Raw genomic sequence first — 26,333 nt, forward strand, 5'->3', positions numbered from 1 at the left:
AAGATAAGGGGTCTAAACGTAGCAGCTCAGGTCTTCCTTCTTTTTATGAAGCCACCAGTCTCACACCTATGATAACCCATTGATCCATTAATTCATGAGTGGATCAACTCATTCATGAGAGCCCTCATGACTCAATCACCTCTTAAAGGCCCCACATCTCAACACTGCCACAAAAAAACTCTCAACATAAGTTTCAGAGGGAACAAACATTCCAATCATAGCAGCTATGTTCCTTAGTGAATTGTTTTATCTGCAGATATTATAAGCATTACAGAATACATCAAAATGTATCAGATTTGCTGCCTCCTTATTTTACACTTACATTATACTGTGTCATTTTGCTAACTCATAAATGCAGATTGATGCTTGGTCTGAACACAACTTCTGAAAGCATTCAAAGCGTATATTAATTAATAAAACATTCCTTTTAAATTAAATCTTTATACTACTTTAATTTCTTAGAATTGATTTGGAGACATTGGAGGAAAATATATACATATTCCATGGAGCTTCCAAAAATAATATCTAAGTATTACTCCCAGATAGCATTTTTCTTGGTTTACCATGACAATGAATAAAATTCCAAACTGAGTCACAGATTATAATGTGCTCTTGGAATAGTGCTAACAAATTTATAAAAATTAAAAAAAAAACAGGCCAACACTATTTAAAGTAGCCATGTGATACCTCTTATTTTACTTTAGATGTTTATAGGACTATGTAAACTAAATGACAAATTATTTTATCTAAGACCAAACTGAATTCTTGGCTCCTTTCAGTGGAACTTTATGTGATATCTGAATATATTTTCTGTCACCCAGACCAATCAGAACTGTTTATTGAACGTCTTTCATAATCTCAATGTACTGCTAGATGTTGGGCAGGATATAAGAGAATTTTAAGCACACCACCCTGTTCCAGAAAACTTTCAAAATACTTTACAAAGATAAATTTTAAAAACAAGTTAGTATAAATTAAAAATAAATTTAAAAGAAGACAAATTAACAAAGGTAGAGATACAAGATGTTACACAATCACATGCAAAAATGTAAACTTCCTCCCCAACCTAATTCCATACAGCCATTCCCTTATTCACTCACTCCAGTCATACCAGCCTCATATCTGATTTGCCAACATGCAAACTCTTGGGAACTTGCTTTTCCTCTACTATGTTCCTCCCACTTGGAATGCTGACCACCTCAGTTATAACAGCACTCTACATTTACTCTATGTATTGCCTACCTTTACTGCCTTCAAAGCATTTACTACCTTGGAAAATTATTATTTATTTGATAGTTTGTGTGTCCATTGTCTTCTGAACCTATTAGAAGGTCATCTCCATAATGACAAGGACTCCCTCTTTACATTTGCATCCTCAGTACCTAGTACGATATCTAGGATATAGTAGGTGCTTAATAAATATTTGTTAAATGAATACATTAAATATAGAAATGCATTATTATTTTTCTGAGCTTGCAATAAATTAAAATTAAAACATTTTTGTGGGCTCCTAAAGGTATGGTGGGTTCTTAGACTCTATGTCTACTGTGCTTATAGAATAAGTTTATTCTTTTTCCAACGGTAATTTAGATGTCACTTCGTCCCCCCAAACACTTCTCTGATCCCAATAATTGTAGAAATGAACACACACACAACATGCATTACTCTTTTCTCTTCTCCATTTTGATAGCACTTTCTATGAGCCCCAATAAACTTCATAATAGACTAGAAGCAAAGTCTGTATCTAATTCATCTTTCTACTCCTCAAAGCTTCCACCATAAAGCTTGACTTTTTTTTTTTTTTTTTTTTTTTGAGACGGAGTCTCGCTCTGTCGCCCAGGCTGGAGTGCAGGGGCGCAATCTCTGCTCACTGCAAGCTCCACCTCCCAGGTTCACGCCATTCTCCTGCCTCAGCCTCCAGAGTAGCTGGGACTACAGGCGCCCACCACCACGCCAGGCTAATTTTTTGTATTTTTGGTAGAGACACGGGTTCACCATGTTAGCCAGGATGGTCTCAACCTCCTGACCTCGTGATCCACCTGCCTTGGCCTCCCAAAGTGCTGGGATTACAGGCATAAGCCACCATGCCCAGCGGCAAAGCTTGACATTTTCTAATTAACAATAAATGTATTTTGATTTCATATTGGATTCCTATACTAATAATATCAGTTCTAACAGTTAAGGAAATTTCACGAAACAAAAACTACTTTAGATGGCCCTAGAGGCATTGACGATTCATGTCATAAGTGATAAAATGTTGAACACCTTTGGTAGAAACACTTCGTTGGTCACACTTCCTAAAATAATAGATAAATTGGGACCAGATGACAAAGAACCATCAATTTCTTTTTTTTATTATTATGCTTTAAGTTCTAGAGTACATGTGCAGAATGTGAAGTTTTTTTACCTAGGTATACATGTGCCATGGTGGTTTGCTGCAACCATCAACCCATCACCTACATTAGGTATTTCTCCTATGCTATTCCTTCCCTAGTCCCCCATCCCCCTGACAGGCCCCAGTGTGTAATGTTCCCCTCCCTGTGTCCATGTGTTCTCATTGTTCAACTCCCACTTATGAGTGAAAAAATGTGGTGTTAGGTTTTCTGTTCTTGTGACAGTTTGCTGAGAATTATGGTTTCCAGCTTAATCCATGTCCCTGCAAAGACATGAACTCATCCATTTTGATGGCTACATAGTATTTATGGTGTATATGTGCTGCATTTTCTTTATCCAGTCTATTATTGATGGACATTTGGGTTAGTTCCAAGTCTTTGCTATTGTGAATAGTGCTGCAGTAAACATACATGTGCATGTGTCTTTATAGTAGAATAATTTATAATTCTTTGGGTATATATCCAGTAATAGGATTGCTGGATCAAATGGTATTTCTAGTTCCAGATCCTTGAGGAATCGCCACACTGTCTTCCACAATGGTCTAACTAATTTACACTTACACCAACAGTATAAAAGCATTCCTATTTCTCCACATCCTCATCAGAATCTGTTGTTTCCTGACTTTTTAATGATCGCCATTGTAACTGGTGTGAGATGGTATCTCATTGTGGTTTTGATTTGCATTTCTCTAATGACCAGTGATGACGAGCATTTTTTCATATGTTTGTTGGCTGCATAAATGTCTTCTTTTGAGAAGTGTCTGTTCATATCCTTTGCCTACTTTTCCAGGGGGTTGTTTGTTTTTTTCTTGTAAATTTGTTTAAATTCTTTATAGATTCTGGATATTAGCCCTTTGTGAGACAGATAGATTGCAAAATTTTTCTCCCATTCTGTAGGTTGCCTGTTCACTCTGATGATAATTCCTTTTGCTGTGCAGAAGCTTTTTAGTTTAATTAGATCCCATTTGTCAATTTTGGCTTTTGTTGCCATTGCTTTTGGTGTTTTAGACATGAAGTCTTTGCCCATGCCTATGTCCTGAATGGTACTGCCCAAGTTTTCTTCTAGGATTTTTAAGGTTTTAGGTCTTACATTTAAGTCTTTAATCCATCTTGAGTTGATTTTTGTATAAGGTGTAAGGAAGGGGTCCAGTTTCAGTTTTCTGCATATGGCTAGCCAGTTTTCCCAACACCAATCTTTTCCTCATTGCTTGTTTGTGTCAGGTTTGTCAAAGATCAGATGGTTGTAGATGTGTGACATTATTTCTGAGGTCTCTGTTCTGTTCTATTGGTCTATATATCTGTTTTGGTAACAGTACCATGCTGTTTTGGTTACTGTAGCCTTGTAGTATAGTTTGAAGTCAGGTAGCATGATGCCTCCAGCTTTGTTCTTTTTGCTTAGGATTGTCTCGGCTATGCAGACTCTTTTTTGGTTCCATATGAAGTTTAAAGTAGTTTTTTCCAATTCTGTGAAGAAAGTCAATGGTAGCTTGATGGGGATAGCATTGAATATATAAATTACTTTGGGCAGTATGGCCATTTTCATGATATTGATTCTTCCTATCCATGAGCATGGAATGTTTTTCCATTTGTTTATGTCCTCTCTTATGTCCTTGAACAGGTTTGTAGTTCTCCTTGAAGAGGTCCTTCACATCCCTTGTAAGTTGGATTCCTGGGTATTTTATTCTCTAAGTAGCAATTGTGAATGGGAGTTCACTCATGATTTGGCTGTTTGTCTGTTATTGGTGTATTGGAATGCTTGTGATTTTTGCACATTGATTTTATACCTGAGAATTTACTGAAGTTGCTTATCAGCTTAAGGAGATTTTGTGCTGAGACAATGGGGTTTTCTAAATATACAATCATGTCATCTCGAACAGAGACAATTTGACTTCCTCTCTTCCTATTTGAATACCCTTTCTTTCTTTCTCTCACCTGATTGCCCTGGCCAGAACTTCCAATACTATGCTGAATAGGAGTGGTGAGAGAGGGCATCCTTGTCTTGTGCCAGTTTTCAAAGGGAATGCTTCCAGTTTTTGCCCATTCAGTATAATATTGGCTGTGGGTTTGTCATAAATAGCTCTTATTATTTTGAGATAGGTACCACTGATACCTAGTTTATTGAGAGTTTTTAGCACGAAGGGGTGTTGAATTTTGTCAAAGGCTTTTTCTGCATCTATTGAGATAATCATGTGTTTTTGTCATTGGTTCTGTGTATGTGATGGATCACATTTATTGATTTGCATATGTTGAACCAGCCTTGCATCCCAGGTATGAAGCTGACTTGGTCGTGGTGGATAAGCTTTTTGATGTGCTGCTGGATTCAGTTTGCCAGTATTTTATTGAGGATTCTCGCATCGATGTTCATCAGGGATATTGGCCTGAAATTTTCTTTTTTTGTTGTTTCTCTGCCAGAACCGTGAATTTCAAGTAGAGAATTTGAGTGTTTTTGTTTTTTGTTTGTTTGTTGGTTGGTTTGACAGAGTCTTTCACTCTATCACTTGGGCTGGAGTGTAGTGATGCAATTTCAGCTCACTGCAACCTCAACCTCCTGGGCTCAAGTGATCCTCCTGCCTCAGCCTCCGAGTAGCTGAACTACAGGCATGCACCACCACACCTGGCCAATTTTCCTTTTTTTTTTTTTTTGGTAGAGATGGGGTTTTGCCATGTTGCCCAGACTGTTCTTGAACTCCCTGGGCTCAAGCTATGCACCCACCTCAACCTGTCAAAGTGCTAGGATTACAGGCATGAGTCATCATGCCCAGCTGAGAACTGGGATCTTGATGCAGTAATCTATGAGGAGAGCCTGTAGGTTCTTGACCAGGAAAGCAACATGGTGAGAATGATATTTTAGGAAGATTTATCTCTGAGTTGGGCATTGAAGAGATTAAAGCAGGAAAAGTCTGGAGGCAAGGAAATAAGAAAAATTGTAGAAATGAATTAGTGTGACTAGACTATGCACCAAGATATAGTTTCATCCTAGTTTTTGTTTTACTTTTTACTTCATTTAATGGTAAATACAAGGCATTGTATTCAGGATATTCATTTTCTAAGCTACTTCTTTTTCAAAAATTTATTATCTTGGCCAGATGTGGTGGCTCACACCCGTAACCCCAGCACTTTGTCAGGCTGAGGCAAGAGGTTTGCTTGAGCCCAAAAGTTTGAGACAATCCTGGGCAACATAGTGAGACTCTATCTCTACAAAAAAACAAAAAATAATTAGCCAAGCATTGTGGCATGTGCCTGTAGTTCTACTCGGGGGTCTAAGGCTGGAGGGTTACCTGAGCCTTGTAGTTCAAGGCTGCAGTGAGCTATGGTCATGCCACTGCACTCTTGCCTGGGTTATAAAGTGAGATCATGTTTGGAAAAAAAAAAAAAAGTCATGATCTTAAATGTCTTGATACATGTTTCATCAGAAACATTGCCTATTTCCTTCACACATGAAGCAAGAATGTATTCTTAAATTTTCAGTCCAATTAGTCAACAAAAAAGCAATTTTTGAACAATCTTGGTAACTTTTTTTGATTGAGGCCACATCAGATTCAAATGCAAAAGCATAATAAAAATAACTGTTCTATATGTGGTACTTTCTAATAAAAAGTTTAAATTATGCTATTTTATGTATTACTATATCAACAAATTATTGGTAGTACATAAAACCCATTTTATTGAAGACGAAACTGGTAAGTTATGAAGCTAAGAAATGAACCTAGTGCATCTGACACAGAGCCCATTTGCCTTCTGTCGACCTTCTCAAGGAAGGTAAACATATACATAAGACCATCATACTAGAAAGTAAGAGAGCAGATGCCACAAGGCCTAAACCGCTGCCCAAAATAAGATCTCATGAAAACATTGAACATGGAAACATGAAAACTTTAACTGGACCTTGAAATTGTAGCTTGTTCAGAGAACATTCTGAATAGAGTAAACAGCAGGAATGAAGAGTGGACGTAAGAATCATCTTGTCCTGTATCTAGAAAGGCTGTGTAAATGATAACACCAGATGAAAGGTTTCATGTTGAGTCATAGAGTGAATTGAACTGGATCAGCAAGATATGGTAAGAAAGAAAAATGAGACATGAAGAATGCTTCAAAGATGTCTAATTTAAAAAACAGGCTGGGAGCGATGGCTCATGCCTATAATCCCCACACTTTGGGAGGCGAAGGTGGGAGGATCACCTGAGGTCAGGAGTTTGAGACCAGCCTCGCCAACATGGCAAAACCCTGTCTCTACTAAAAGTACAAAAATTAGCCGGGTGTGGCGGTGGGCGCCTGTAATCCCAGATACTCAGGAGGCTGAGGCATGAGACTCGCTTGAACCCAGGAGGTGGAGGTTGCAGTGAGCCGAGATCATGCCACTGCACTCCAGCCTGGGTGCCAAGAGCAAGACTCTGAAAAAAAAAAAACCAAAAAAAACAAAACACCTCAGTGTGTGGGACAATCACCACCCGGGAAGAGGAATATGGACGGAAGAACACAAAGAAAGGAGGGCTGACAAGAGAAAGGATAATGACTTTAGTTTTTAATATGCTATATCCACATGCAGTTATTTGTCATATAAAGTTCCTCAGTAGACAACTGGGGATGGCAAAATTCAACTGAATTGTAAACAGAGAGACTAGAAGCTCTTAGAGTAACCCGTTACTAAAGAGAGTGCAGACTGAGCCATGTTGGCATCTATCAAGGAAGGCTGAAAAAATATGGTTACATCTTCAAAAACACAATACTTAGAGAAAAAATAAAAATGTGAATTATGTGGGGCATAGATAGTCATGTATATAAGGTCAAAAAATTGTAGGGCAGGTTAAAATAGGGATTAAATACACTTGTGTAAAGGTATGATTTCCCTGAACTTAAAATGAAAGTTGGAAATTTTTAAAAAGGTATGATTTTCCTGTATTATTCCCCATTTACTTTGCGTACAAAAAAAAAGAAAGTGAGATTTTAAATTTTGCTCATTGTAGTATATACCAGTGTACAACAACAACTTGCACCACAGGAATTTCTGTGTGTGAATGGAGGAAGGGGTCACGGGACAAGCCTATACAATGTGCAAGAAGTAGAAATAGGCCTTTGCTATGTGCTACTAAATTTAATTCTCTCAAAAGCTTGTGATCTGGCTACTATCATTATTTTCAAGTTGGAGAGGCAAGTGTGGAGCTCACACTACTTGTTTACTGGATTGCAGAGCCACTATTCAAGCCCAGATTTGCCTGACTCTGGAACAGGGCTTTTGTCTACTATATTGTAAATTTCACTAAAATTAATGGGCTGAGTGAAGTCTGGATGCTGGAATACAAATGAGTAATTGAATGTGTTCAAAATTATAGGTCACATTTCATCACCATGCAGCAAAGGTGGGTTCCTCACCAACTCTCATCACTATTGCTCAATAACAGGAAATTAAAGATATTTAGCACATTTTTAAATAAATAAACTCAGCTTAATTCCACTTATCTTTTTCCTCCCAAACCTTTGAGGTATATATCTACAATGTGCAAGGCTCTAGGCCTTCTCTTGAATTCATTTCATAAGCAAGTGCAAGTCAGATGTAAGTTGCAAACAAATAAAAATAAGTAAGAGATTTTATTTTTCTCTGACTTTCATCAGCCTGTGGTGAAATCTTATTTAAGTATTTTGTGGTAAACTCATTCCTTTCCTATCTTGAAGATGACGAGCTTTTTAGTCATCATTTTAAGAAGCCAACTCATTCTTTAACAAGAACAGTTATAGAGAGGCCAAGAGCAATAACTCTTATCATTTTATTGTGAGGCAGTGAATGTATTTTATACCATCTTTGGACACAATGTAAATCTCAGAATCAGGAGCTAGACTGTTTGTTTAAATGAATTAACTTCATACTCAAGTAACTATGATACCTTGAACCATAAATTAAGCTGATTTAAAAGAACTCAGCAGAAGAACATTCCAAAACTGGTTATAGAACCAAAGAAGAGACTGACATCTTTTACTTTTAAAGGAAGTTATTTTAACAGGATCTAATATAGTTCCTCTTCATTTTTGGTACAGTGTACTTTGGGACTTGGGAATTGGAAGAAAACTATATGACCATTACTAGAATGCTGTATCAATCCTCCTTACTAACAGCACATTAAAAACTTTTTCCCTTCAAAGTTTATGTAAGAAAAACTGAGTATGATATTTTCTCCTGAAATAAAGAAATAAAAAAAGAATACTTTTATATTAGAGAAAACAATAATTATATATGTAGATTTGAACTATCTCTTATAACTGAGATTGTATTATTAAGGTCCATTAGTAAAGGTTTTCTTGTTATCTCCAATTTGTCTGTACAGAGAAGATGAAGGTATGTCCTCATGGCCCTCCCCCATATGCTTTACATGCATTGTCATGTTTCCTTAATACAGCTACTAGGGAATAGATATTACTGTTAATTCCAGGTGATAAAGAAACTGAAGTGTAGAGGGTTGTCACTTGCCCACTCAACTTGTAAGGGCCCCAGCAGGAATTCAAACCTAAGAAAACATACCTCCTTGATGGGTTGGCAAAATTACTATGTTTACAACATTCTTTTTCTTTTTTAATCAACTTTATTGAGGTAGACTTTACATAGGACAAACTATATTCATTTTAAGTGTCCGGTTCAATGAGTTTTGGCAAATGGATGTGGCCATGTAATCATCATTACAAGAAAGACACAGAACATTTCCACCACTCCCAAGAGTTCTCTCCCACCCATTTGGTGTCAGTACCTCTTGTCTTCTTCCTTTCTGGCAACCAATGATTTGCATCACTAGCTACATTTTTCATTTTATTGCATGTATGTTTTGTTTGAAACAAGGTCATTTTACATAAAATGCCAAATGCATTTTTCTTCCTATTTAACAGTAGAGTTTGAAATGATAGGGTCCTTATATTAATATTTGTAAATATTGCCAAATAAAACTCCTAACCAGATACATAGCAATTAGTTTAGGGTTTAAAGGCTTGACGGCAATAAGGAGGGGAACAAAAGACTATATAAGTTTATTTTACAAAACTTGACTGAATGAAAAATAAATCAAGTAGTAAATAATTTTTAAATAAAATAAATAGAAATAAATTTAATATGGTCTTATGTACCCCAAAGTGATAGTACCCAACTTGGAGAGCGATCAATATGTCCAAATAATCTGAATCTCAGTCATGTAATCACCAGTCTTCTTTCTGCCTGACATCATACTTCCTGCCTCCTTTACTCTCCTGGTGTCTCTCAACTTCCCTGCTTCCTTCTTCATACGTAACCTGAGGCTCTCCAGCTACCTTCCTTCTTGGACCTATGAGTCACTTGTTCTGACCTGTGACCCAGGCAACAATTGAGAGCAGCAAATTGCTACAGGGCTTGACTAGCCCGAATGATGTCTTCTTAGTCCTTTACTATCTGATTGTTGTGGTATAATTAAAAGAAGTAAATAATTAGTTACAAACAGATGAACCACTTCAAGAGGTAAAGAAATTACAAACAATGTTCAGATATGCAAAGCACATGGCATTTTTTTCCCCTATAACTCATCGATTTTCCTTTGAAATTCCTACTTCTTTCAATAGTAGAAGAGAAAACAAAACACCCTTCAAATAACCTGGGCTACAGCATTTTTTTTCTTCCTTGTTAACTTGTCTTTTCTAATTGATTTTGTCTTTCTCAAGTAGGTCTTTCAGATGCTTTCTCCTTCATCCTTTTTGGAGAGATGGTGTCTGGATAACAATGGGCTTTCTTAGCCATGTGGAGGTAGCAGAGAAGGATGCTCAAGGCCACCAAGTTTTAGAAAAGTGTCTATCTGCACTAGATGTTCTTTTCTATTTTGATTACACTTGTCTTTTTTTTTCACAGCCAGATGGAGCACATAGGTTGAGCGCTCTACTGCCTCTTCTGCATATCATCTCTCACTTCTTCTCTAGAGGATTAAGCTTTAAAAGAGTGTCCACTCCACACTGGTGAAGGAACACTACAATAGAGTCAGATAACTGGCACCAGATCTCTCAGTGAAGCTATAGAAAATTAGAAAATCCTCTTATATTGTAGCAACACTAAAATATTAAGGCTGTTGTTTTGCAGAGAACACAGAAACAGAATTTTACAATTCAAAATTAGTACTGATGTTCTCTGTCTTCTGTCTCTCTCATTATTGTTTTAGTCTCTGATGTAGCAACGCTGATCTTCCTTGAGATAAAGTGAGGCTACCTGAAGGACTGTACCGCAAAAAATTACAGAAAGAAAATCATATTAATAGACGTATTTAAATGTATTGGCATGATTTCAACTATAAATGGGGGAAAAAAAGAATTCAAAACATACACATTTTTGTTTAATATTGTTTCACAGTGCCCTTTCTTATAATATCAAAACTTCCCAGCCAGGCATTCAGAATTTTCCAGAAAATTATCCATTTTTTCTTGCACTATTTTGCTGTAAAATACATGTTCTAAACACAACAACCCTTGTTTTCCTAAATGATGTCTACTCTTTTGTTTCTATGTCTTTGCTCATACTATCCCCACTATCTAGAATGTCCTCCCTTGACAGACATCTTTGGAAGCCTATTCACTTAGGCCTAACTCAAATCCCATCTCTCCCGTGAAGCCAAGCAATATTGTTAAGTCTCTATCTTGTTCTACTTCACATTTCTATTATATGTTTTATCCCTGGTATAACAATTTATCTTTTTCTATATGTATTAGAAATTTCTCAGTGGCTCACGTCTGTAATCCCAGCACTTTGGGAGGCCGAGGCGGGTGGATCACGAGGTCAGGAGATGGAGACTATCCTGGCTAACATGGTGAAACTCCGTCTCTACTAAAAATACAAAAAATTAGCCAGGCGTGGTGGCGGGCACCTGTAGTCCCAGCTACTCAGGAGGCTGAGGCAGGAGAATGGCGTGAACCTGGGAGGCAGAGCTTGCAGTGAGCAGAGATTGCGCCACTGCACTCCAGCCTGGCCAACAGAGCGAGACTCCATCTCAAAAAAAAAAAAAAAAAAAGAAATTTATTCATCCTTCTGTCTTTCACACTAAAGTGAGTAGTTGCAGGGTGGGAACTACAGCTGGTGACAATTCACCCTGGCCTCACTGATAATATTCAGCACAATGCCTTACATAGTGCTTGGCATGTGGTATGTAATCAAATCTGTGATGTTGGTTGAATGACAATTAAAACAAAATGTTATTTCTAGGTGGGCCCAGTGGCTCATGCCTATAATCCCAGCACTTTGAGAGGCCGAGGTGGGCAGATCACCTGAGGACAGGAGTTCGAGACCAGCCTGGCCAACATGGCGAAACCCTGTCTCTACTAAAAATACAAAAAAATTAGCTGGGCATGGTGGCAGATGCCTTTAACCTCAGCTACTCAGGAGGCTGAGGCAGGAGAATCCCTTGATCCCAGGAGGTAGGCTGCAGTGACCCGAGATCGTGCCATTGCACTTTAGCCTGGGAAACAAGAGGGAAACTCTGTCTCAAAAAAAAAGAAAAAATGTTATTTCTGATAAAATTCAGAAGAATTGTGCCTGGCCTTTTGGGATCAAACAATATCTTATATATAAATCCCATACACAATCTGTATAATACAAAGAACTTTACAAAACACAGATTTTTTAAAAATGTACTTTTCTAGTAACCAAGAGAGATTAAGAAGGTCTATGTTCTAGTAACTAAATGAGATTAAGGAGGTCTTCGTGTTTAAATTGCTACATTTTTAAAAAATAAAAAATGCATTTTTATACTACTTGGAAAATTGCATGAAATTAGGTTTTTAGAACTTGATACCTAAATAGTGAATCAATTTAGATTATTTATATTGCAATTTCAGAAGAGCAACTACAATGATCAAAGAGTCAAGGATAGTAATTCAAATTAAAAGCAAAAAAATTAGCACAGACTAATTTATATCTTAATAGCACAGCTCAAGCTGAGCATGGTAACATGTGCCTATAGTCCTAGCTACTTGAAAGGCTGAGGTGGAAGGATCACTTGAGACCAGGAGTTCGAGACCAACCTGGGCAACATAATGGGACCAAGCATATCTTTTTAAAAAGTGCAACTCAAGGTATCTTAACATACTTGAAGAGTAGGAAGGCAAGAGGAGACAATATTTTTATAAGAACATAATTAGGAATAATTTAAATAGCCAAACATGGTATGATGTATTATTTGGTAGAAAGTGATGGCAACAAATTTTAGTGCAATGGGTAAAATGAAGGTAAAAAAAATTAACGTATCTGAATAGAGCATATCGTTATTCAGAAATACATTGACATTAACATTGGCATAGTGATAGCCAGGATGACTGAATGAGCCCAATGCCTCCCAACCACAGATCCATGGATAAAAGATAAGGAAGTAAGACCAGAATCATGAGAAATTTAAAGGGGGAACTAAAAATAGCTCAGGAGTTGTAAAAGTGTTCAGAACAAATCACAAATAAATAGCAAAAAACAATTTTGTTATCAAAGATAGACTTTTTAAAGCTGTGGTGCGCGCTTACCATATTACCCATGAATATTGTCAGTAGCCATTACTTTACATGTCTCTCTAAAGCTGCATTGAAAAAGCTGTTCTGAGTCAGAACATTTAGCAAGAAATGTTCTCTCTGACAGCAGTGCCAAGGGACATCTTGTTGATGGATATAATCAATCACAAAGTCCTCTATTCCCACTGTCATGCTTCATCCAATCACTAAATATTATCTGTACTTTTGCTACGTGCAAGACATTGTTCTAATTTTAGTACACCGTAAGAATGAATCATAGCATCTGCTCTTAGGAACCATCTACTCCAGAGGACATATAGATACCTCTATTATAGGAGCAGAAGAAGTATGTGCCACCAAAATTTCTTTCAGGAGTTTGTAGAGGAAAGATTACAAAATATTCTAATCCAGTGCCTTATGTACGATCAATATTTGTCAAACTGGTTAATGAATTCGTGAATTCAGTAATTTTCCTGAGCTCCATATAAATCTATTTGAGATTTTCATCCTGTATTATGTTTGTGGCACAAGATTTAGAATTACCTCTCTATATAATATGTGTGTATATATGTGAATAAAATGACATCATTCAAGCTTCTGTGAATAACACCTTTTTTATGAATCTTGGTCTATTACTAAATGTCTACACATGATTTTATGCACTTTGATTATATACATCTTTAGCTTTAATTACTCAGAATTTTAGATTTCATAATTTCCCATATTCTCTTGAAAAATCTTTCTATCTCCTGGTTGCCCTCCCATCCTACTGGCTTCAGTTTCTCAGTCTCCTTTGTGACCTGTGTTTCTTCCCTATCTTCCTTATAATTTGGTCTTGCCAGGTTTCTGTCCTGAGCCTCTATTGTGTTCACTATGCATTTTTCTCTAAGTGACAACATTTGGTCTCGTGGTTTCAATGACCCACTAGTCGCACACTATTACCACATCTAATCCCCTAGCTTAGATATATCTTTTAAGCAGAGACTCATAAACACTCAACTCTGTACTGAAAAGCGACATCTGGATGACGTGACACACAGGGATCTGAAACTGAACAAGTCCTATTAATTCTATCACCTAAATATTTCCATAAGCCACACATCCTGCTCATTGCTACACCTTTAGTTGAGTCCCTTATTAGTTCTCAGAAACATTAATTCAACATCCCTTCTCTGACTTTTCTATCTCATGCTTGCTCCCCTACCAGCACACCAGGATGTATTCGCCACACCACTGACAGACGATCTTTAGAAAGCTAATCTTATTTTGTTACTTCCCAATTAAAAATACTTTAGTGATATTACATAAATTTTAAAATAATTAGCATGGTATATGCCAACATTGATGACCTGGCCAACAACTACCTTTCTACTTTTACCATTGATCATTCCTATTATTCTCTATAAACCAACTAATAGTAAACTTGCAGGCTTTCAAGATGTCATCTCTTCATTCTGTGCCATTAGAAATGTTTCTTTCTCTGCCCTTTCTCTCTCCTTTATCTGGTTTTAACACCAACTCAAGCATTTCTCCTAATACATTTCTCCTAATACATCTTCAAAAAGCAGTCTTTAATCATTAAAAATTTTTATATATTGCACCAAATGTATTAGGCAGGTTGCAGTCTTTGATGTAGGTATGAGTGCTTCTCTAAGATCATTTTAAGAGTTTAAAGTCTTTTTCTTGCTACTAGGAAATCTGAATGAAAAGATAATACAGATTAAAATTGCCATAGCTGTCTATATTGATGGCTAAGAGTTACTGATCTAAAGACATAAGTTTGAATCCTGTCTCTCTCAAGTACCAGTTTGGTAACCTCAGGCAAACACTTATTTTAATCTCTCAGTTTTCTACTGTCTAAAGTGGATATAGTTAACTGCTTCACAGGGTTTTTATGATACTAAATAAAATGTCATATATGAAGCATTTACATGAACATAATTATCCCAGAAAAGCCCTACACATCATCTACTATATACGTTATATAATCTTTTATATTTAAAAGTGTATATCTGATATATTTATGAACAAAATTATATCGTGTCTGGGAACTGCTTCAAAACAATCCGGTGAAGAGAATAATCAAAGATGTGGAGGTATAGAGGAAACATGATTGTTTCTGAGTTGCTAACTCTAAAGCTTGTTGATGGTATGAGGAGGGTCCATTACACTAACCTCTCTGCAAGAGTATGTGTTTGAAATTTTTTAGAAGTACTTTTTAAAAGTGTGAAGATTTGTGGTTTCTTTTATTAGGGCCAGATGAAGTGTTGGCTTGCATGCAGAGATCTCATCATATAAAAAGTATGTATCTTTGACTAAAATCACCCTCTGTAAAATGAGAAGCTATGCTTTGAGAGGTATGAGAGAACCGAGATGATTTAGGGAACAGAAAATTCAGAACTCCAATCTCATGCTTAGTCCAAGGACATGCACCATAATGTGCTCTGGCTGGCAGATATACCCAGAATACTTAAATTCTCTCTCTCTCTCTCCACACACCACCCTCCCCCGCCCCACCGGCTTCCTCCCCTCTCTCTCTCCCATCCCCAGAATAAACTGTTACATTTATTTAATATAAACGCATGTATAATATTACATCAACATATGCAGTTTTATATTTTTTCTTTCAACTTTTATTTTAGTTATGGGGGTACACGTGTAGTTTTGTTACATTGATTTATCCTATCCACGAGCATAAAATGTTTTTTCATTTGCTGTGTCATCTCTGATATTTTCCAGCCGTGTTTTCTAATTCTGGTTGTAGACATCTTTCACTTCCATAGTTAGTTGTATTCCTAAGTATTTTAGTCTTTTTATGGTTATTGATGTGTCTCTCAGCTTGAACATTATTGGTGCACAGAAAGGCTACTGATTTTTGCATGTTGGCTTTGTATCTTGAAACTTTACTGAAATTGTTTATCAGTTCTAGGAGCCTTTAGACAGAAATCATGGGTTTTTCTACTTATAGAATCATATTGTCTGTGAAGAGAGATAGTTTGATTTTCTTTCTTCCTATTTAGATGCCTATTATTTCTTTCTCTTGCCTTATTGCTCTAGCTAGGACTTCCAGAATGTATTGAATAGGAGTGGTGAGAGTGGGCATCCTTGTCCTGTTCCAATTCTCAAAAACAAGGCTTCCAGATTTTGCTCATTCAATATGTCAGCATACATAGTTTTAGATAGCAGAATTGTACTGTATTCTCATTGGATTTGCAAGTGCCCTAAATTTATACATTGTGGACCCTTAAGTAATTAATATAGAATTCATGTACACTTTATAATAATTAAGGCCGGGTGCGGTGGCTCATGCCTTTTGGGAGGCCAAGGTGGGTGGATCACGAGGTCAGGAGATCAAGACCATCCTGGCTAACACAGTGAAACCCCGTCTCTACTAAAAATACAAAAAAATTAGCCGGGCGTGGTGGTGGGCGCCTGTAGTCCCAGCTACTAGGGAAACTGAGGCAGGAGAATGGCGTGAACCCACGGGGTGGAGCTTGCAGTGAGCCAAGATCGCGCCACTGCACTCCAGCCTGGGCGACACAGCAAGACTCAGTCTCAAAAAAAATAAATAAATAAAATAAAATAAAATAATAATTAAAGAGTACCTTTCTAACAATAAATATGTGAGTAGTGTTATATAAAAGAAGAAGAATTTAATTGGGTGTCAGTACACTAGGATTTTAAACTTGGTTTCAAATTCTCCTACCTGCATAACTATGACTACATCACTCAAACTCTCTGAGCCTCAGTTTCTTCAACTGTCAAGTTGATACCTTATTTTAAATGTTGCTTTGAAGAGTAAATGCAAGAGGGTGGGAAGAAATATTTTGTGCCCTTACAATGTGCTAAGTATTTTAACATTAAAAAAAAAAAATTAAGCCTTCACAGGTATTTTGGCTGGGTGCAGTGACTCAGGCCTATACTCCCAGCACTTTGGGAGGCCAAGGTGGGTGGATCATTTGCAACCAGGAGTTCAAGACCAGGCTGGCCAACATGGCAAACCCCATCTCTACTAAAAATAAAATAAATAAATAAATTATCTGGGAAAGGTGACGCATGCCTGTTATCCCACCTACTCAGAAAGCCAAGGCATGAGAATCGCTTGAACCCGTGAGGTGGAGGTTGCAGTGAGCTGAGATTGCACCACTGCACTCCAGCTTGGATGACAAAGCAAGACTCTGTCTCAAAGAAAAAAAAAAGAAAAAAAGGAAAAAATAAACCACCTTCACATGTATATTGTCCTCTTTTAAAACAAAATTGGGGTTCAGGGAGATTAAATAATGCGATAACATGGGTATACAGAGTGAGCAAATAGTACATAGCAGATGCCTACTGAAGACTTGTTCTTGTCATATTGTCCCAGTTCTCTGTTTATAATGTGTATTCAAAACTGTTTTAGAGTAAATTAATTTTAACAGCCAAACCTAAAGAATTTTATGACAGGTCTTTCATCAGATAATATTCTTCTGATGCTTTTTGTTTTTTGTAGATTCTCTTCTTTCAGTGGTTTCTAATATTACATTGTGACAAAACTATGAACTGACCACATAAAAAGTTAAATTCTCATTCCTTAAAGAACAAAAAGTAGATCTACCATTTGATTCAGCAATCCCACTACTGGGTATCTACCCAAAGGAAAAGAAGTCATTATATAAAAAAGACACATGCACACATACGTTTATTGTAGCGCAATTCACAATTGCAAAGATACAGAAGCTACCTAAGTGTCCATTGACAAATAAAAGGATTTTTAAAATGTGGTATATGTACAACATAGAATATTACTCAGCCATAAAAAGGAATGATACAATTTCTTTTGCAGCAACTTGGATGGAGCTAAAGGCCATTATTCTAAGTGAAGTAACTCAGGAATAGAAAACCAAATACTGTATGTTCTCACTTATAAGTGAGAGCTAAGCCATGAGTACACAAAGGCATACAGTGTGATGCAATGGACTTTGGAAACTCAAAACGGGGAAATTGGGAGGGAGACAGGGATTAAAAAAACTGTATATTGGGTACAACATACACTATTTGGGTAACTGGTGCACTATAATCTCAGAATTCACCATTATATAATTCATTCATGTAACCACAGACCACTTGTACCCCCAAAAGCTATTGAAATATGAAACTACATTTTAAAAATAAAGTTAAATTCTCATAGGAAAATTTAAATATAGATTTTACAATTACATACAATAAAAGTGAATATTGGAGATAAGTAGGAAAACTAATATATATGATTGACAATGTTATCTGTAAAATAAATAAGTTAAGGAATGAATGCTTTACTGAATATACAAATAAACAGTCTGTGATGTCTCTGTGTCTTGAGTGTATACACCTTTATTAAAAATAAATGGCTTATTTTCTAGGGTCAAACTTCTTTTTAAAGAAAAAAGTTTATGACTCATATAGTCTGCTTTTGTAAAATTTAGGAGGTCTTCATGCTCGGGAATTTTAGTTGGAAATGGGACATGAATTTTTTGAGTGAGGTATCCATTGGAATGTGACAATTCACATTTAATATCTCTATTTATTTACATTTGATGGCCCAATTCATGTAGAGTTTGGTCTTTATTGGGAGTTCTGGAGATTTTGGCTTTAAGAATGACTTTGTTTGCAAACTGGAAGTCATATTATACAGGCCAAAATAAATGAAATTACTTCCCAGGACTTTTGGAAATCGCTAAAAATTTAAGGATGCTTTTCTTTGTGTTTATGAAATCATGAACATGAAAACGGTAAAAATAAAATTTTACATACTTTAGATTTTTCAAAAGGTTTTTCTGTTTTACTTTGCTCAATCTTGGAACTTAAAACTTTTAAAGAACTTACACATATACACCATAGCAAGGAATAATACATAAATAAGGATAAATATGTTCAATAGAGGTTCATGTTTACATGAACATTTCCTAGATCATTTTTGACCTCAGACATTTTCTTCTACTGACTTTATACATGGATTCCTTTGAATACAAATTCCTCCTGTTAGTTCAGTTATCAATCTGCCCTCACCAGTGTATATGCTCTGCTAACCTCTCTCTTTTTTTTTCTTTTTTTTTTTGAGACGAAGTCTCACTCTGTTGCCTAGGGTGGAGTACAGTGGTGCGATCTCCGCTCACTGCAACCTTCACCTCCCAGGTTCAAGCAATTCCCTGCCTCAGCCTCCCGAGTAGCTAGGATTACAGGCACCCCGGCCACTGCACCTGGCTAATTTTTGTATTTTTAGTAGAGACAGAGTTTCACCATGTTGGCCAGGCTGGTCTTGAACTCCTGACCTCGTGATCCACCCACCTCGGCCTCCCAAAATGCTAGGATTACAGGCATGAGCCACCATGCCCAGCCATCCTCTGCTAACCTATGTCCCTTGACTCAAGCATTGATGCAAGTTATTCTACTTCATCAGGCAAAGCATCTCAAATGAATTTTTGCAAAAGATTTAGGGGGAAAATGACCTTAAAACTGAATATCAGACATCACTTCTAAATTTTCTCAACTATGAATCTTAATTTGTAGTTTAAAAAATATGAACACAATGATGAGTGAGTAAACCCAACGAGAGAGAAAAGGATATATGAAATGAAAGCTGTGAGAGCTCTGACTTCATTAGGAAAAGGGGCAATGTAATTAAAGATACAATATAAATAACATTACAGATGATCAATGTGCTATTTATCCATAAATTATATGTTTCTTATTCCTCCCATGCCCTAAGTCTAGTCTTTTCTATAATGCTAATAATAGGGTTGCACTATTACATAACATTTAGGATAAAGACAAAATGTAATTACTTGTTATCCTATTCCACTAGTCCTCTTCCTTTTCTTATTCTTCCTCCTTTTTCTTACCCTCCTTTTCTTTCCAAAACAGTTCAATTCTAAAGCCATTCTATGTCGCTGATAAAGACAGGTGCCTGCAGAGGTCAGGGGAGGAGTTCCCTGCAGAAAAGTATTCCGGTGCTTATGTAGAGGAAGGTAAGGGGAGGATCCTTCAGTGAGAAGAGCCAAGCATAAGGTATCATAACCCAAGAATGTGAAAGATGGTTCCACACTGAAAAACAGCCTGGGATGAGAGTTCTATCAAGGTGAAGAAGGCAGCTTTTAAAATTTATTATTACTTATAGAAATTTACAGGATACAAGTGCAATTTTGTTACCTGCATAGTGGTCAAGTCAAGGAAGTTTTCTTTAATGCAAAGCACAATAATTATTGACTACATTTGAAAAATGTTCGATCCTCTACAATATTTTCTTCAAAACTGTGAAGAGAATTTTTATCTAGAATATAGAAAGCACCCCTTACTACTTAATAAAAAGAAGATAAACCCAAATTAGCAATAAGAAAAAAAGTGAACAGCTCCTTCACCAAAAAACATGTGGGTAGTAAATGAGCACATGCAAAGATACTCAGCATGATTGTCAATAAGAAAATACAAATTAAAACCACAATGAGATACGGCTCACTACACACTCACCAGAAAGGTGAAAATTTCAAAGACTGATCATATTCAAGTATCACTGAGGATGTGGAGCCTTCAAAACTCTTATATACTTCTGATGGGAATGAAAAATGGTACAGTTACTTTGGAAATGAGTTTGGCAGATTTTAGAAGTTAATAGGACTCAGTCATTTCACTCCTAGGTATTCACCCAAGAAAAATGGAAGGATATGTCTATACAAAGACTTGTACACAAATGTTCATAGCCGCTTTATTTGTAATAGGCTAAAACTGGCAACAACTTGAATATCCATCAGCAAGTGGATTGATTAATAATAGTATAGCCATATAATGGAGTATTGCTCAACAGTAAAAATAATGAACTATTAATATAGGCAACAAAATGGATACAAAATTATTATGGTGAGTGAAAGATACTGGATACAAAAAATATACATATGTATAATACCATTCATATGAAATTCTAGAAAATACAAACTAATATCATAGGATGCAATGAGAACACAGAATCACTTCAGTGATGTTTCTACTAGAGATGCATAGTCTGAATCCAATCATGAGAAACTACCAAACCCAAATTGAGAAAAATTCTGTAAAACAATGGCCTGTAATCTTCAAAAGTTCCATGAAAAGCCAAGGAACTGTTCAAAGAATATAAAGAAACATGACACTTAGATGAAAAGACAGACATTCTACTGGATATGTTTGCTATAAAGGCATTCTTGGGACAATCAGGAAGTTGAATGGGATGTGAGGATTAGATTAGACTGAACTAATTGTTCAGTCTTTATTGGAACTATTGATAATACTTGAATGACATCTGATTCAGTGGTAGTAAGGTATCAAAATATATTGCCTGATTTTATTTATGTCATAGATATATTTAAAGACTAGCCCAGTTTGAAGAAAATGCTAAAATATTAGAGGAAGGATGGGGCATCAGGTTGGCAACTTACTCTCAAATGCCCTAGGAAAAATGAAATTGTTCTTTGTAATATAATGGCTAATTTTTTCTAAATCTAAATTGATAGATATTATTATTGTTTGTTATGTCAGCCCATCCCAATCATTTTAATCTTATACAGTATTCAGAGTCCTTCTATATAATAATTTTTAGATTCCTTTAATAAAAATTTCAGATTTTTGCCCTACTGCCCCTACTTGCTCCTCTCTAAGATTGTATCTAAATGTGTAGAAGTAGGAAGGCTTAGGTAGGGCAACCACCAAATTAATAATTGTGTGTAGACAACAGACACAACTCAGGGCCATCCTGGGAAAACCAAGAGGGATGGTCAATTTAGACTTGTAATGTTGGGAATTAGACATTCTCAGTTTCATTCCAGATCCTCGGCATCTTTTGTACTCAACGTCAATGACACTCTTGTGCTGCTTGCCCTGTTGGCAGTAACAACCTGGGCAATCCATGATCTGATCTCTCTGAGTCCTGTCGGGTTCTTGTTGTTTTGCCTCTACTTGGCACCTGCCCTACTTTGGCCTTAACAGGTACTAAAGAAATCTCTGAGATCTGCTTGGCTGCAATCTCTCATTTGGACCAGACCCAAAAGATTTCTTTTAGAAACTCTGCAGCCCTGTCAAGCTTCCCAGCCAGAAGTCCTACAACCTAGGAGTCCTGTCTGTGCCATAAGCAAACATGGCGTGGCTCCAGAAAGCGAAATGCTGGGCATTTCTCTCTTTTCTTTTTTTCCTAACATCTCTGGACCTCTTTGTTACATTATCTAACACATATTCTCTTTTTTTGGACTTCAACCTCGTGGCTAAAATTTAATATCATATGTGGGTACCTTCTCAGAGCTAAGGGAGAAGATCTAAAATCTGATTATTAGGCATGACCCATGATATTGTTAAATATGAACGAAAAGAATTTGGAAATTACGTCCTAGCTCTAAAAAACCTATCTTTTAAGCCTTTTGTAATGCTGCAAAATCCCATTTTAAATGCCAGATGTTGAATGTTAGCCCTTGGTTTCTTATGACAATCTTTCTGTAACAGTTCCAACATGACTCTTTCTTGTGGCAGGCTTGGGAAAAGGTCATCGTGGAAAGAAAAAAGAAAAAGAATATATATATATACACACATATATATATACACACATATATATATACACACATATATATATATATATATATTTTTTTTTTTTGATACGGAGTCTACCTTAGTCACCCAGGCGGCTGGAGTGCAGTGGCACGATTTCGGCTCACTGCAAGCTCCGCCTCCCGGGTTCACGCCATTCTCCTGCCTCAGCCTCCCGAGTAGCTGGGACTACAGGTGCCCGCCACCACGCCCGGCTAATTTTTTGTATTTTTAGTAGAAACGGGGTTTCACCATGTTAGCCAGGATGGTCTCGATCTCCCGACCTCGTGATCCGCCCACCTCAGCCTCCCAAAGTGTCAGGATTACAGGAGTGAGCCACCGCGCCTGGCCAAATACAATATTTTTCTAATGTTACATAATACATTTACATTAAATGCTAAAGTCTTGTTTCACGTAAATATTGCAAGTGCAGTAATTTTCTTAAATTTCTGAGGATCCTGGAGGTATTTGAGGGGTAGATATAAGCTTTTGATATTCATCTCATGCCACTGAGTACACACTTCTGGTACCGGCTTAATTATCCATCTCCTTTTACTCTCTTGACTTTTAGAAGCTGTTATTTCTCTACAATCCACCTCAACCAGGGGCCCTGAAAATTCTCCAACATTCTGCACAACATTGCATAAGGTTGTTGTAGGTAATAGACTTTCTGAACTTTCAAAGTGAAAAACTTGAAGTTCAATAAAAGCATCCCTGTTTCTACACTTTCCTGTTCCTGCATATTGTGTCTAGCCATCATTCCTGTCCTTGGGAAATGCTCAGTAACTGTTGGGAAATGCCCAGTCCTTTAAATGTCAATCCCAGCATCCAAGAATTCAAAACCTTTTTTAAAATTTAGATGGGCTGCTTGTTTATTACTCAAAGCAATTCCTTCCTTTTTTTTGCCTCAAAATCTCCCAATCATGAAGGCTCTTTGGCCTTCTCTTACATCCCCAAAATGACTCATTAATTTCTCTTCACCCCCACAAGATGTACAACTCTCTCTCTGGATGAACTCTGCTGGAGGTCTACAATAGAGAAACCCAAAGCTATAATCTAGCCTAGAGACATACTTTGCTGGTCTGCAGAATTTGCTTGTTTTCAATTCCTATCTTTGATAGGATATTCCAAAGATAGTTTTCAATTCAAAACTATCTTTGGAAGCAGATAGTTTATTTTATAGTTTTATGGGTCCACAGAGAAATTTTGTCACAATATGTATCATGCTGAATCTCATTCATATCTGACTTAAATAATTTAGATGATAATATTTGGGGCTTTTGAGCTGACAATATTTAGATGAGAGTTTGGACTTGAGCTGATGCTGTAATTAGTTGACACTTTTGGGGATGTCAGGATGGGGTGCATGTATTTTCCATGTGGGATGGATATTAATCTTTGGGGCCTCTGGTGGACTACGGTAGGCCAAAAAACACCTGTCCCTCCCCCCACAAAAAAAGATATTTATTTAAAATCCTTGGAAAGCCATTAAGAAAATGAAATCATGTCTTTTGCAGCAATAGGGATGGAACTGAAGGCCCTTATACTAAATGAAATAACTCAGAAACAGAAAATCAAATACTACATGTTCACGTTTATAAGGAGGAGCTAAACAATGGGTACACATGGACACACAGAGTGGAATAATAAACACTAGAGACTCCAGAGGGGAATCAGCAGTGAAAATTTACCTATTGGGTACAATGTTTATTATTCGGGTGATGGGTTCACTGAAAGCCCAGACTTCCCCACAGTGCAATATATCCATTTAAGAAATCTACACTTGGGCCAGGCGTGGTGGCTCATGGCTGTAATCCCTGCACTTTGGGAGGCCAAGGCAGGTAGATCATCCAAGGTCAGGAGTTCGAGACCAGCGTGGCCAACATGATGAAAACCCATCTCTACTAAAAATACAAAAATTAGCCGGGTGTGGTGGCAGGTGCCTGTAATCCCAGCTACTCAGGAGGCTGAGGCAGAAGAATCGCTTGAACCTGGGAGACAGAGGTTACAGTGAGCCAAGATCGTGCCATTGCACTTCAACCTGGACAACAAAAGCAAAAACTCCGTCTCAAATTAAAAAAAAAAGAGAGAGACAGAAATCTACACTTGTACCCCCTAAATACATAAAAATAAAAAAGAGTCTTTTCACATGTGATTAAGTTAAAGATTATGAAATGAATTGATAAACCTGAATTATCTTGGTGAACCCTAGATCTCATGGCAAGTGTCCTTATCAGAGAAAGACAGAGGGACATTTGGGGCATACAATAGAGCAGAATATACAGACACAACGCAGAGAATATGATGTGAAAGAGACTCAGAGATTGGAGTGATGTAGCCACAAGCCCAGGAATGCTGGGACAGCCACCAGGAGCTGAAAAGGCAAGGAAAAGATTATCTCCTAGAACCCCAGGGGAAGAACAGCCCTGGAAATTTCAGACTTCTAGTCTCCAGAACTGGAGGATAGTACATTTCTGTGGTTGAAAGCCACCAAGTTTGTAGTAATTTGTTACAGCAGCCTCAGAATACAAATACAGTGTCTTTGTGTGTGTGTGTGTGTGTGTGTGTGTGTGTATGTGGGTGGTTTTATTTATTTATCCAGAAACAGGGTCTGGTTCTGTTGCCAAGGCTGGAGTGCAATGGCACAATCATAATGCCTTATTCTCCATGGGAGCTGTGCCCACTCAATTACCAGGAGCTACAATATAGCCAGCTACAGGAGTATAACTTATCAATATTTGCTTTTGCTTAAAAAAAAAGATTCAAATATGAAAACTGTATACATCAATTTTTATAAAAAGATTGATATAAAAACTAAATATTGGAGGAAATATCATTATAATATTCTTTGAGGAGAGTGAAAATAATTATTAGAAAATAAATTATCCTGAACTCCATTAGATTATACACAAGATAAAAGCATCTCACATAAAGCATCTCTTAAATACAAACATGGTTGCACTTATACAGATAGCCAAAAATTCATTTTCTACGGTCATGTGTATCCTAGTGTATTATTAGAGACTTGGGGACATTTGAAGGACATAACAGATTATTCATTCATTCATTCTTCATTCAACTCTCATTCAGTGATTACTGACAAAAGGCACTGTTAAAGGCCATGGATTTACATGGTGAGCAAAACTAACAATGTCTCTACAACAAGGCACCTATATTCTGGTAGAGGAGTCAGACAAGAAATAGATACATGTAATTATGAAAATAAAGCAGGATGAGCAATGTTTAGACAGGGGATACCATTTTCAGTCAAGACTTTTAATTACCCTCAATGTCCATTTCCCTGAATGTTAGCAGGGAATGGGTAGCAACTGTATTTCTTAGCTTCTTTATAGCTAAGATTGGCCATTTCACTGCATCTTAGCCAATAGAACATGAAGAGACATGCTTAATAAAAGTTACTCTTCTTCCTCTTTTCTCCCATGGCTTCCATGGAATGGCAGAGCCTCCACATAGAATGGATCTGTATCCCTGAGAGATGTCTTGAAGAAGGTGCCTCCCTGTCATAGATCACCTGTCTATTTCTCGAATGTTATATGAGAGAGAGAAAAACGCATTTCTTTTTTGAAACTCTCACTATTGGGTTGCTTTTTAATAACAGCTAAGTCTGTACCTTATCAAATAAATATTTTAATTAACATGAGCATGGAAGGGCTTTCTGAGCAGAGACCAAATGAACTAAGGAGAAAAAAGACTGTGGAGAGGCAGCATGGTACATTAAGGGCACAGCATCTCTCCTAATTTATGTTGCTTCAAAAACAAGTCCTGACATAGGGGACAGGTACTTTTATGAGAGGTGACCCCAGGAAGCACAGATGAAAGAGTGAGGAATGAAAGAGAATAAAAGAGACAAAAGTGTGCCAATAAGTGGGTTACCCCTGA

The 26,333-nt window shown here is 37.0% G+C and overlaps 1 long non-coding RNA gene across 1 annotated transcript in view; it reads right to left on the bottom strand.

Annotated features, from left to right (window-relative positions):
* Nucleotides 1-2,340: 2,340 nt before the first annotated feature.
* Nucleotides 2,341-26,333, bottom strand: part of LOC112132611 (uncharacterized) — a 90,402-nt gene continuing 66,409 nt past the window's right edge. Inside the window, exon 3 of the long non-coding RNA XR_010139268.1 lies at nt 2,341-5,293. This is a non-coding gene — a long non-coding RNA (uncharacterized LOC112132611). The remainder of the gene's footprint in view (nt 5,294-26,333) is intronic.

Source organism: Pongo abelii, chromosome 2, assembly GCF_028885655.2.
Source record: "Pongo abelii isolate AG06213 chromosome 2, NHGRI_mPonAbe1-v2.0_pri, whole genome shotgun sequence".
In the NCBI taxonomy this organism is placed as follows: Eukaryota; Metazoa; Chordata; class Mammalia; order Primates; family Hominidae; genus Pongo; species Pongo abelii.